The sequence below is a fragment of the Rhynchophorus ferrugineus genome, unplaced genomic scaffold (genome assembly GCF_030347505.1).
Source record: "Rhynchophorus ferrugineus isolate W39M unplaced genomic scaffold, kcgeb_rfMv2 rfM6, whole genome shotgun sequence".
Taxonomy (NCBI): Eukaryota; Metazoa; Arthropoda; class Insecta; order Coleoptera; family Curculionidae; genus Rhynchophorus; species Rhynchophorus ferrugineus.
Genome location: NW_027472585.1, coordinates 36,565,679 through 36,580,871, shown reverse-complemented (window position 1 = coordinate 36,580,871; position 15,193 = coordinate 36,565,679). Strand labels below are relative to the sequence as shown.

At 32.3% G+C, this 15,193-nt stretch overlaps 1 protein-coding gene across 22 annotated transcripts in view; it reads left to right on the top strand.

Moving 5' to 3' along the window:
- The window catches only part of PDZ-GEF (PDZ domain-containing guanine nucleotide exchange factor), a 178,270-nt gene that overhangs the window by 78,642 nt on the left and 84,435 nt on the right, over positions 1 to 15,193 (top strand). The window contains exon 1 of one of the 22 annotated variants that reach the window (XR_013006342.1): positions 4,098 to 4,139. The exons of the other annotated variants lie outside the window; for them this stretch is intronic. The gene's annotated coding sequence lies outside the window, so the exon portion shown is untranslated. Of the gene's footprint in view, positions 1 to 4,097; positions 4,140 to 15,193 lie in introns of those variants that run through there. 22 annotated transcript variants of the gene reach the window in all.

The window sequence follows — 15,193 nt, the reverse complement described above, 5'->3', positions numbered from 1 at the left end:
AAAATCAAGTAATTAAACGAATATCAATTTTATAGACAGAAAATATGAAGTATTGCCAACGAAATTAAAAAAAAAATCAATATTAAAAAGTTCCAGGTTCTATCAAATCGAATCGATCAATCGAAGAGTACATCTGAAAAATATAATTTCAATAATTAGTTTGTATTTTTAAGCTTTTAAATGTTCATGAAGATCTCTCAAACCATTTTTTTATTATTTAACCATTCTCTATCTAATAAAATAATGGTACCTAATAAAAATAAGTCAACGTTTTTTAACGTTTGGAAATTATTTAATATTGAATCATAACTTTTATCAACTATATATTTCCATAAGTTTGATTATCCACTATTAAAACTGCTAATTATGATAATTAAATATACTCATATTCTCATCAAAAAAGATAATAGTTATTTTTTTAAATATTTAGATATCACTGTAATATTGAATGATGACTGTAATGAGCGTTATATTTTCTCACAAACTTATTGTGTTAATTATGTAAATAAAATGTTTCCTAATGTCAACGATATAATTGTTGTTACTTGTCAGTCGATAGGTTTAATATCGTTGACCGTGGTTCGAAGCGCAGTCCAGATAAACTCTGGTTGTTGGCAAAAATGACACTCTGAGATAGTAAAAAATACTGTCACAGATAACTCAGAGAACATTTTTTAAATATTTTTTTAAGGTAAATTAATATTAAAGTACGTTTTTCAACACAAATCTAAATTCTGAATAGTCTATATGTTACTGAATATTTAATATTTAATTTCTGATATTTTGTTACAAACTTTTTTCATCAATATCTTTATAAACATAAAAGAGATGTTAAAATGCACGCAAAAAGTGATAAATAAAATAGAGATCGATTTCACCGTCACGTCAACTAATCTAGATACAAAAACTGCCCCAGCGAAGACGACCAAATCGAGCTACCACCAACGACAAGAGAAAAAAGTCACCTCTCAAACGGATATCGCCAAAAACAAATGAACTGGTTCGTTCGTAATTGGCAACGTTGTACGGCGACAAAAAAATACTTTACATATTTCACCGGGAGACCGTGAGGTCATCACCGAATTTTATTATTATCATAAATACGCCGTACCTGGGCCATCTGGATTTTAATGGGTGTGCATATTTAATACCCCAGGTATACGTTGCCGGCTAAATGGTATTTAGCGAAAAGCTTTTTTCCTCGCATTCTATATTTTGCAAATCCGGTCATGATGGCGTTTGCGCAGCGCTTACCGTGAAATAAACGATATGTTTACGCAATGAAATTTAAACTTTCTTCATTTATTTACGGTCGAAATGTGTTTGCAACGATGTATAAAATGCAATGGTGAAAACGTATGAATAATAAACAGTTTAAAAATGTACGGAAATTATTCCTTTATGAGGGTCATTGCATATTTTGAGAATAAAGTGTTTTTTTTTATTTCGATCGGAAAATACCGGTCCGTTTTCTGTTTTATTGCATATTTTGAAAAAGAAAATCAAGGTAATTTAACGATGTAAAAGAATTTACATTTTAATATTAATGTCAAAACTCTGTCACATATTGCGGTTTCATTATACAGATATTAAACATAATACATTGGCTAATAAGTCCCGGGCCCAACACATAAATGGCTCTAGTTTTATTGCATTCACCGTACTAACCTTCAAAAGAAAGCTGTTAAAATTTCATGATATTATTTACTCATAAGTTTGTTAGTTATTGCGCTAAAAACAGTGGATCAAAAACAATTTCCTGTTTTAATTTTACACTGTTTCTTGATAAAAAAAATACCGTTCAAGCGAAGCAATGGCTTGAAAAATGTTATAAGGACTCCGCTCCATCAGAAATAACAATAAAATGAGGCGGTAACACCGGAAAACATCAAAAAATCCACAGAATCATTTTGAGTGATCGAAAAGTGAAGTTGTCTGAGTTAGTTAACATCGTAAAGATATCAAAATAACGTGTTGGTTTTATGTTGCATAAGCATTTAACTATGAGAAACTTCTGTTCAAACTGGGTGCCGCGTTTACTCACTGTGGACCAAAAACAAGAATGCGTTGATGATTCTGAGCAGTGTTTGGCAGTGTGTAAACGTAGCAAACCGGAAATTACGTCGTTATGTGACAATAAATGAAACATGGATTCACCACTACACTACGGAATCAAAACAATCGTCATATGAGTCGACAGAATCTCTTGTACCTCGTCCAAAGCGCCCAAAAGCACAACAATCGGCTGGAAAGGTTATGGCCTCAGTATTTTGGGATGTGCGTAGCGTAATATTCATCGATTATCTTGAGAAGGGAAATACCATCAACACTAAATATTATATAGCGTTATGCAAGCGTTTGAAGGCCGAAATTGCAAGGAAACGACCCTATATGGCAAAGAAAACGAATTGTTACATCAAGACAAATCAAATGTTTCAAATCAAAACAATGGCAAAACTACATAAATTGAACTTGAAATTGCTTCTGTATCCATCCTATTCGCCAGATTTAGCTTCCAGCGACTACTGACTGTTCGCAGACCTTAAAAAATGCTCACCGGTAAGACATTTTTGTTCGATTGAAGAGAATATCGTTGAAACTGAGACCTAATTTGAGGCAAAAGAAGGTTTTGCGGAATGATTGTGTCGATCTTGATGGTTATTACATTGATGAATAAAGCCAATTTTAAACAAAAAAGACTACGCTTTTTCTACTACGCTACAGCTATATTCTTAGATGCAGCACAAGCTTTCGATGAGGTTTGGCACGACATCCTCATTTATAAGATACAGAAAATTAACCGAAGAAACACACCGAACTACTAAAATCTTACATTAAACTAGAATGTTTAGAGTCAAACAAGAGGAAGCCTATTCTACAATTAAAGAGGCCAAATCAGGTGTACCACAAGGAACTGTATTATAGCCAATTGTTTACCTACTTTACATATGTGATATGCCACAATTGGCCTATATCACGATGGCTAGATTTGCTGATGATATTGTGATTCTTACTGACAGAGATAATAGTGAAGAAGCAACCCAATAACTACAACAGACCAGTGACAATATAAATATTTAGACCCAAACTTGAAAAATAAAAATTAACAAAAGCAAATCTTCAGTTCACAATCGGATCGGTCAAATATCAATAGCAATAATTAATATTATACTACCATTCCATATAACAACGCTAAGTATCTCAGAATGACTCTTAGTGGAATATTTCGCTGGAAGGAACATATCAAGAAAGGGAAAGAACTTAAGCTGAAATATAGGAAAATTTATTAGTTAATTGGAAGAAAATCGCATTTATCAGTACTCTTACTGACACTCTTATGTTGTTAAAGATGTGTTCAAGTATTCCAGACACAGAATCACACTGTTTTATGGGTGGGATGGGTCCACCTAGATATTTAGCTAGATTTAATTTATCGTAAAGACAAACTATATGGGTTAGTAGACAACACTGTAATAATTATTTTTTAAAAAGTACTTCAGTTTCAAAAATGTAGTATTTTAAACAATTACATGAATCAACAAGAAGTTAGTAAGGCATCATTTACACTCTTCCTCAATTTTATTGCTCATTCGCTAACAGAAACAATGGATATCGACTTCCCATTACTTTTAAAAATAGTTTATCACTCTGACTGAGACTCAAGTGTGAAACAAAACGAGAATATTTAATAGACGAATAGAACTTTTAGAATATTTAATAATTAAATGCATACAACTATAAAGTACAATATAAAACTTGTAGTTTATGAAATCACGGTGGTTTTACAGATCGACCAGACCCTTACGCGAATTCATGGAAACTTTTTTTACTGCTAACAAAAAAGGTTTTATTATATTAACTATATTTAACATTTGTGCTATTGATTTTTTTTGTTTAGTCCTCTGACGACCTTCAGACATATATGTATGTATGTGTGCGTTAATATCTTTGTACGTTTGATGGGCGTTATCATAGAACAAATGAAAGAAGAGGCTTTTTAGAGACCTTGTCATTGATGTGAATGCGGAAGAGAATTTTTTAGTAGTCTGATCAGTATGTGGTGGGTAAAGGCGACAATTGAAGGTTTTTGGTTTTAGGGGATTTCGTCTGGCATTGAGATATTCAATATTTATAAAAAGGTATGTAACTCTGTATGGTTTAATTTAGTATATAAGAGTTATAATTTTTGTTTCTTGCTATTAACCGTTATCCATTTTTTTTTGTTTTAATATGTTTTTTTATAAAGATTTTAATTAGTTTTGTGCTCGTAAATATGTTCGACCGTCAATATCATTTTTAGTTAAAAAGAAAGTCCAACATCCCCGCAAATAATATTTTATTCTCCACCAAATTAACATTCGTAGCTTAATAAAAAGTGTTCACTGTAAAACAAAAGATAGAGTCCGAGTTAGAGAAAATTTGAATGTGGTATCATATAACTTACGCTATCCACTATATTCAGAATTATTTTCCACTCATAATATATTTGTATACGATACGCATTTCTTATAATATATTTTTTGATACTTAATTATCATTTTTAATTTCGTTAGTATAGTTTTTTTAAATAAGGAGTTTTAAGGTTATTTAATATAAACCTGTTTTCAGATGTTATACTTACTTTAATATGTTTGAATAAAATATAGTAATGATAAAATATTAATTAATATGGCTCAAAATAGAATATAATAATTGGATATGTTTGAATTCGGAGAACAGCACAAAATATTCGGATACAAAATAAGGGATGTCTGATTTTCCAGAAAAATAATCTCGCTGTGATCTTTGATATTTCAAGCTTGTTTTTGTTTCAATTATTACGAATACAAGCTTCTGACCTTTATTTTTCGCAATTTATATGGTACCGAATTATGTTAAATGTTTATTATATTTGATATATAATATAGGTTTGGTGTATTTTTTCAGAAATATTGAGTGTACCGGAAAGTCATTACCGGTTTTTCTAACATATGTCGCCAGGTTTAAGTATGCAATGTTATGATATGATATATGTCATTTTATTCTACTGACGTCAACCCTCAAAGTTATTCATGTTATATTTTGTGAAAATAACACCGTCATAGATTTATATACCTTTTCTCTTCTCGAAAATGTTTCGTTGTTTTTTTTTAAAGTTTCATGTCTATTTAATCAAAAGAAAGAAGCCGCTGAAAGTCATCGTTTGGTGGTGGGAACTTCCAGTGACCATGCTCTAGCCGTAACATGTGAGACGTGGTTTGAAAAACAATTGCCAGAAGAGATAAATGTAGCCCAAGATATAATGATTTCGAGCAATGGGGCAAAAGACCGGAAGATGGGTGGCAGATCTATTGAATGACAAACAAATGGAAAATCGTCTGAGTGCAAAAGATCATAGTTGTCATCTGGTGAAGCCGGCCGATCAACTCCAAAGCCAAATCGTTTTGGTCGTGAGACAATCTTCTGTACTTGGTGGGACCAGACTGGTGAAACAGTTGATAGTGATCGCTACCGAAAACTGTCATTAATTTGAACTGTGTATTGATCGAAAAACGTCCAGAATTGACCCGAAAACACGGTAAAGAGATTTCACAGCATGATAATGTGTCGTCTCATAAAACAAAACCGGTCAAGGAAGCGTTGAAGGCATTTGGATGGAACATATTCCAGAGCAACACTTCGCCAATTTCGAAGAAGTTAAAAAATTGTTTGATGATTGATTTTGCTCAAAGGACGAAAGTTTTTTTTTGGATGACATCCATAAATTGCTTGAAAGATGGGCAAGAGGCATAAGATCAAATGGCCAATACTTTGAATAAATAGGTTTCTATTTCCTTGAAAATCTTCTGAAGAACTGTTTACTTTTCTTTCTTGTTTGCGGTTCCCAAGGCTTTTTAAGCCTCCGATAATTTAGATAATTCAAGAATTGTTAAACACCAATCTTCAACAAACAATTCTACGAATTGTTTCAATCGGTAGCTCTTTTTTCATATTAAAAAAATGTATATTGAGTACAAGAAGCAGAGTATTATCGAAAATTTGTTTTTTTAATTATAATCGTTCGCATTAAAAAAAATTTCGAAATTTTTATAATAGAAATTCAAACCAAATATTAGCGAATGTATTATTTGAATATATAAATACGCAGAATAGTAACATTTTACATACATATTTTAAAGTATTATTACAGTTGCCATAGTGTATTCGGTATTGGAGAAGATATGAATGGGATTAATTTCAATGCCGTTTTAATAACTGTCGGGTTTAACTCTTTACAAAGTAGGGATGTCTAATTGCTACGCTGAAAACGCCCTATACATCAAACGTTTAACTAGTCGAAGGGAAAGACAGCGTGAGGGATGGAAACAAAACCAACCATCGAACAACTGTTCTCTTTGATTTACCGTTGGCTGGATGGGGGACCCGAGAAGAGGCCACATTTGGCGGACAGCTTCCGGTTTACATCCACGAGGGGACGAGAAACCCATTAAAGAGGGTGAATCTACGTCATGTCGAACGGAGGGGTCCATTGGCAATCGAATAATGTACATGCACGCAATAAAAGTATGGTAAATGCGAGGAACTAATTGAATTGAATGCTTTGGTTTGGGTATCAGATATAAAGTCTATTGTTTCGTATGACGAATGTTGTACGTCAAATCCCGAGGTGCTAATAAAAGTTCATTAAAATGGTTTGTTTGTTCAACAGAGTCACCATTATCGTGGTTTACGCGAAAATTAGTTATAAATTATACTTGGGCTGCGAATTAATAGCGGAGTTTCCTTACGCTTTACCATTTTACTGTTCCTGTCAACCAACTTCGAAAAAGGAGTAACATATATATTTTTTTTGATGTATGTTCACCGATTTTCAGAATTCTTTTTTTAATCGAAAGGGTGCACTTTCGAGGTGGTCCCATTTGAGCCAAATCATGATCTGTTGTGGGGAAGGGGGGGAAATCGATGGAAACGCTCAAATTTCAAAGGCACGTACCAAGTTTTCACATATTTTTATCTAAAATAATCAGATATTTGTCTACAATGTTATCACTGAGCTGATATGATCAGAAGTAATTTAGAGTAAAACCATTCAGTTTTCTTTTTAAGTACTAACCTTATGATATGAGATGTTGTAGAAACAGTGTAGGCAATGTATGGTGTAACGATTATAACGTTATACTCACACGCGGAGGTCGCGGTTTGGATTCTCAGCGGGGGCAGTAACTTTTTCTTGTTCTAGTTTGGTTGGAAAATTTGTCAGATCACCTAGACTAGCGGACCCCCGGTCCTGAAGCGTTCCTTATTTTTAATTATCGTTTCTTTATTGCTATTTTTCCTCATACGGGCTGCTCTTTGAATTGGACTATCCATTGTAATACTTAATAAAATAATTGCGTAATTTATTGAGTAAATATCTAACACTAAAAGGAGAAAAATAAAATATTTTTAATAAAAATTGAACCGACATCAAAAAATAAATAAGGAACTCACTAAAAAATAAAAAAATATTCAAACTTGATTTTTAACACAAAATAAAACGTTTTAAAATAAAATATATACATAATAGTCGTTGTAGCAACTAAATAAAAATAGACAGAAACCTTATTTAACTTATCTACTACACATATTTTATATCCTACTATATACAAACAATTTAGCTTAATACCTATTTATCTATTTGCAATGTTATTTTAACTATTACCAACTATTACCAAAGTTTTGTGACATATATCCAAAGTGATAAGTTGATAGTAGTTAAAATAATATTCTAAATAGTTAAATAGGTTTAGGTAGATATTAAGCTAAAGTATGTGTATATAGTAGAATATACGTGTAGTAGATAGGTTAAATAATTTTTTTGTTTATTTTTATTTAACTATTACAACGATTATTATGTACATATTTTATTTTAAAACGTTTTATTTTATGTTAAATCTAATTTTGATTATTATTTAATTTCTAGTGAGTTCCTTATTTTTTTTTTTTTGAAGTCGGTTCAATTTTTTTTGTTAAAATATTTTTTTATATGCTACATAATCAAAATAGTTTCCATCATAATTTATATTACTCAACGAGTCTCCAGTCTAATTACGAGAAATACGTTTTTTTTATAAACCCCACTTCATATAGCATTCTCTCATTCAAAAGTTATACGTTCATTGTAAAGTTCCTGTAATTCCTTTTCGATCAATGCCTTTTTTGTAGAACGATTTGTTTTTGGTCGCACCAGATGGTTTTCACCTGTTGCTGTTCATTCAGGTGTCAATCTTTTTGATTCAGGTGTGTAGTAAAAAAAGAAATACTTGTTATTTCACTTGAACAGCAAGGCCTCATTGTCTTTGGTTCGGTAAGCGCAAACGGAACTTTCAAATTCAAAGGCTTTGTTTTGTGGACTTTTTTTCTGAATAATTTGAAAGTTGAACATGCATCTTTTCATTTGAACTTAGTAGATTACTATGATATTTTTGAAAGTCTGTTATTTTAAGAAAGAATAGTGGCGACTTGAATCGACGTTTCAAATGATAGTTTTACTCATTAAAATCCGTTACTTATTTAGTAAAATTGAGAGGAAAGCATTGTGGATGGGGATGTTATATATTTAAAAGTTATGTTGTATGTTTGAAGTAAGCATTGGAATAGCTATGATAATTCTATAAGTAGAAAAAATATAAAGTCAGAAGATCATGGAAATAATCAATTTTGTCGAATACTGTTGTGTTTTGTGTTGTTTATATTAGATGTCTACCTAACACAACAAACTTTACGCCATCTTTTAGGTACATATTGATAAAGTAAGGTAAATTTGGAACCTTTGGGGTCGTAAAATCATCAACGAATTTGCGCACATTGTCCAACGTTATCCACTAAGCTGTGTTGCGTTAACTGAAACAAATAATAGTTATATCATATGTATGTTATGTTGTATATAATTGTTTGGTTTAATTTCTTAATTTTGAAAACATTTCATTTTAATTTCATCAATGACATTCCGTACTCAAACTTGACATTTCATTGAAATTTGAATTGATATTGTATCTTATAATATATTACTTGTTAAAACAAATTTAAAATGAAACTTAAAAAAAATTAGTGCATATTTAATATCACCATTGACATTTCTTAATTAAATATAATTAAATTAAATTTATATGTCAATTTTTCGTCCACTTTCTCAATTTTGATAGCTAACACTGATTCACTACTTAAACTTGATTTTGACAAGTGCCAGAAAATATATCGTTTGTTACAACCAATTCAAAATGAAAGTTGTTAATTACATTTCTTAATTAAATTTGACTTTTGGCGCGTTTGCTGACGTTGTCGTGTGATATTCGTTATGTATGTCAATTTTTTCGCGCAATTTCGCAATTTTGACATTTAGCATTATCTTGTAACTCAAATTTATTAGTGAAATTCACCAAATAAACTTTACATTTGTAAATATCATAAAAGGTATCATTTGTTAGAACTAATTTAAAATTAAAAAATTTATGTAATATGTTCAATATCATCAATGACAATCATCAATTGATTTAGATATTTGGCAATTCTAATAAATTATATGATTTGTAAGAAGGAATTCAATATCAAAGTTAGAAAATTGACGGTAAATGTCAAAATGTCAAATTTGATTAACAATAAGTCTAGTAAATATTCGACGTGAGAAAGAACCATTTCCAGATGGCTGAACACAGATGAACCCAGTTTCCAAATGTTTTCTACAAAAACCTTTATAAATATTGATGTGATATGTTTGGGTTATGTCTTCATATACGAGCTTTTGCAAAACTTTCAGGATTATCGGATTATATCTCGGCTTGTTACTAAGATCACTATTTTAAATATAATTTAGCCGGCTTGGTTGGAGCAGTGGGAAGGTAACAGGACGGTCGTCCTGCTGTCTCGATAGTCGCAGGTTCGAATTCTGCTGGGGCATGTCGTAAATTTATATTTGAGTTTGCGATTGTATAATTGTTGATTATCCAAAAAGATAAAAGGACAATATCCGACAAGGAAAATGGTTCATGGTATGGAGTCATACAGGCCCATACAGCTGTAGATAAACCCTAGTTGGTCCTAAGGAGACCTTAAGGTATATTAAAAAAATAAAATAAGAAAAAAGTCATACTTCTAATAAATATATATGTTATCAGATCATTGAATATCACATTTCTTGTAACAGCTTATCAGTTTAGTCTTCTTAGACGTCTGAAATAACAGGGAAGACCTAATAAATATAACATCACAATATTTTCGAAATCAAGAAAGCTCCCCCAGATAATATAAAAAAATAGGATGGATGCGAACGAGATATTCTTGTTTTTTTTTTCGTCAGATAACCGAGTAAAACAATGATTAATTACAAACATTTTATTCCACTACACGAGTGGATGAATTATGGGGCTACCACTCCCGTCCAGATAATTCAGGAATCTTAGTTTAAAACACGTGTTTCTAAGTAGGGGTACACTAGTGATATCAATTTTAATAATCCTTTAATAAACCATCGCAGCAAGACACCAGGCAGTTGTTTTTAAAGTACACTAACAGGTCAGTTAAAAAGTCCCCGGCCTACCATAGTAAAACACATTTTTTTGGCAAAATTAGTTTTTTTATTCAACATAATTCCCTTCAAGGGTGATACATTGATTATAGCGACCCTCCCACTTTTCGATACCATTTTTGTACTACGATTTGTCATTGCTTCAAAATAGGCCTCAGGCTCGGCGATCACCTCTTCATTCCACGAAAATTTCTTCCCAATGAACATTCTTTTGAGATCTGAGAACAGTAAATAGTCGCTGGGGGCCAGATCTGGAAAATACGGTACGGTGGATGAGGAAGCAATTGGAAGTCCAATTTATCGATTTTTGCCATCGTTATCACTGTGTTTTGGTGAAGCAGCACTTTCTTTTTCTTCAAATGAGTCCGTTTTTCGGCGATTTCGTCTTTCAAACGGTCCAATAACGCTATGTAATAGTCGCTGCTAATGGTCCTTCCTTTTTCAAGGTAGTCAATGAAAATTATTCCATGCGCATCCTAAAGTACAGACGCGATAAACTTGCCAGCCGACTGTTGTGTTTTCCCACGGTTTGGAGCGGGTTCATCGTGTGTAGTCCACTCGGATGACTGTCGATTGTACTTCGGAGTGAAATGATGGAACCATGTTTCATCCATTATCACCTATCGACGCAAAAACTCGGGTTTATTACGCTTGAGTATCTTCAAACACTGATCCCAATCATCAGCTCGTTGTTTTTGGTCAAAAGTGAGCTCGCGCGGCACCCACTTTGCACGGGGCTTTCTCATACCCAAATATTCGTGAATGAGATGATGTACACTTTCAGTTGATATCTTTGGAATGTCTGCTATTTCATTCAATTTCAATTTACGGTCATTCAAAATCATTTTGTGGATTTTTTTAGTGTTTTCTTCGGTAACAACCTCTTTTGCGCATCCACTGGGTTCACTATCTTCGTTGTTCATTTCACCCCGTATAAATTTAATATACCAATCCTTGATGGTTGATTTTCCTTCAAAAATCAATATTGTATCATCAACTAGTAATTCTTTTTATCCATTTTTTTCACAATAACAAAAGTTGCTTCACTCAAAATGCTATAATTCACAAACAAATGATCAGACAGCTGTCAAATTTATACACGCATCTTTTGAGGTTTATGGCTAATTAAAAAGCATATGGATTTAATTCTAGTATACGTTTCAATTGACCTGTTACTTTCTACTTGATAATGTCACTTACAGAACCTCAAATCGAACTCAGACGACTCTCGCTTGGTTTTTCAACCCAAAACATTTTTATAATTTTAACATTCAATACAAATATGCCCTATTGTTGTGATAATGGCGTGTTATTATCGTCGTAAAGCCCCGTACAGACTGCCTCCAAGCCCCACAGACGGAAGCGACAATTGGATCGGTACTTGGCAAGCTAAAAAATCACAATGGGTGGACAAGGAAACCGTATAAAAAACCGGAAGGTAACAGTTAATAACGCGTCCCTTTGAATTTACCTGTCTGGATATTTTCTGACTCAGACGTCTGTATCGCAATTAAGATCAGTTTTTTCAGTATATTTTTTTTATTACTATGAAGATGTCTGAAGTATAATTGCATTTATGACACTTGAGATATTGTTGAATAGTGATATTTTGACACCTTGATATACCTTAGGGGGGAAAACCCTTTGGATTTTTAATGGTTTAAAAAAATGTATTAGTGTAGAAAATATTTATACAATAGAAAAACAAACTAGAGCCGACTGTAAAATTATAATAACTTATAAAACTAGAATTGAAATCTAATTGAAACTCCAATAAAGTCTTTAATTTCCACAAAATATTTAAAGCTTAGGTACACGCAAATGTTTCGGTGGTTAATTTCAGATTTTACTAACAATAAGTGTGTTATGATTTCATAAATATATCAATTTATCCTACTGACATTAACCTCAAAACTACACAAGTTATGTTCCGCCAAAATAACGGTGTTGTAGAGAGAAAACGTTTGTAGATGAAGAATTGTAAGAGTTATTCGATAAAGTTGAATGCATCGAATCGTTGAATTCGTTGAAGTTGAAAGTTGAATGTGAACCGAGTCAGAATTTGTGAGGGCTCAGAGAGAGAGTGTGAGTCGTGAAAAAATATTCAAAAATCTAAAAAAATATTTAGATGAAATTGAATGATCGACAATTGGCAAAAACCGAGAAATCGTCAATGAAATGCTGGTCGAAAGTTATGAAAGAAAGCTATTTCTGCGTCGAATTGTAATGCACAATGAAAAGGGGAAATTTCGAAAATCCCAGTTAATGGTTACCACCTGGCCAAGCCAGCCCATCAACTGCAAAGCAAACTAGCTCTGGTGAATTGTTTTAACCTAGAGAAACACTTATACTGATCACTAGAGACAACAATTGACGAACGGTTCTTGAAAATAAAAATTCGAAATAATCTGCTTCAAAGTTTTTTTCAAAGTTTTAGTTAGGCGACCCCAGGTGTATAGCGTATATAAAAGGCAAATGTTCAATTTGTTGTTCTCTTCCGCTTTTGACTCCAGCTCCTTCTTCTTGGAGAAAACTCTTCGTGTATTCATTATATCTTATCGTTCTGAGAATGGACACAATGGCTTCATTAAATATCCTAGCAGCAATATCGGCTAAAGTTTGAATATTTTTTCCCAGAATATATGTTTTATATACTTATATAAAATGTATTACTTTAATAATATATACTTTAGAGGTAACCAAACCAAACCGAGCTGTGGTCTTACAGTGATTTTGGTATGACTTCCCAAGTACCTTTGTAGTAAATTATCCCTAGATATAAATTGATAGGAGATCTTTAATTCTATTTGTTAACACGCTTTATTAAATACCTTCTTGTGTTTGATTTATCTTGGATAGATCATGTTTTACATTTTCTGTTTATTGCAAATATCTCGGCTTAATCATCCTATTTTTCTTTTCCCGTGGTATCCATTTTGTTGTTATATTTATAATTTCTCTCTGGTTACTTTTTAACCCATGGTGTCATAGTCATTTACTCTGTATTGCGTTCTTTTCTTTATTACATTTACTAATAATTAATCCTTATTCTGCGAACATTATAAATGAACATTTCGGAGGCCTTTAAAATAACAAAGAACTTGGTCTAATGATTGAATTTTAATTCATAATGAAGTGTCGAACGAAAAAACAACGACGTCGGTGAGGTAGGATAACAAAAAAAGATAAGAAATGTTTTTTTTTTATAAAGCCGATAAAAAGTGACGAGACGGTCGAGAAATAACGTTATATTGTTCTATTGTTTCGTGCATTTCTTCGACGAATTGCCTCATTTGTTTGACTTGGAACAGTAAACTGAATTTGTTTGAGAACCGCACCTAGCCTAGAATCGTTCACAATAGAAAAATGATTAATATATAATTCGGGATTCCTATCGAGGCCTAATGTTTTATTGTTCATAGTAGGTAAAAAAAGTATTTCGAGAAGTAAAAGAATAAACCCTGATGTTGAAAATGCATTTGATCGAAAAAATAATTAAAATGTACTCTGGGGAATCCTAATGAAACAAAATCAATACATTTTCAGTTATATACAAGGTAATATTAAAGCTGGGAAACAATAGCTAACAACATAACACATGGAGTGAAAAATCCCGGACAAAACAAAAAAAGCGTGTTTTGTTTGTTCAAAATTGGTTTTAGTCATCAAAGTAATCTCCATCAAGTGCTACACAATCATTTCAGTGCCGCTCTAACATTTTTGTAGAACTATTTATCTTTTGCGTCAAATCAGACCTATCACCAGTTGCTGTCAACTCAGATGACGATCGTTTTTATTCCATAGTGAAGTGATGGATCCATGTTTCATCCATTGTCACATATCGACGCAAGAATTCCGCTTTGTTACGTTTGAACATGGCCAAACACTGCTCATAATCATCAAGACGTTCTTGTTCTTGGTCAACAGTGACTAGACGCGGCACCCTCTTTGAACACGTTCTTTTGATATCTTTATGATGTTAGATAACTCACGCAACTTCACTTTTCGATCATTCAAAACAATTTTTTTTGATTTTTTTTAATGTTTTCTGGTATTACCACCTCATTTGGACACCCACTGCGTTCTGCATCATCGGTATCTCTACGACTACGTTTAAAGTCAGAAAACCGACGTTTTATTGTTGTTTCTGAGGGAACGGGGTCCTTATAGCACTTTAAAGTCATTGCTTCGCTCGAACGGCATTTTTATATTATCAAGAAGCAGTTTATATTATCAAGAAACAGTCCAAATTAAAAGACGAAATTGTTTTTGATCCATTGTTTTGAAAATAACAAAAATATTGTCACTCTTAGTACAAACACAACACAAACAAACTTATGAGTAGAATATTATGAAACTAACTGAAAAGCGGTGGACGCAATAAAATTAGTGCCATCTATGTGTTACGCCAGGGACTTTTCAACCTATGTGTTATAATATGTTTAGTAATATACAAGATAATATTAAAGCTTAGAGGCAATAACTAACAAGATATATTCAATTTTTGTATATATACAAATTTATGAATTGTTTTAGTAACACAGTGGGCATGAGTGTTTTTAATTTAGGTTTGCTTTTAATAGACAATAGTGTAAAATCCTTCAAGAAAAACTGATTCATGCCGATAACAAGGCTGGATAAGGTAATATG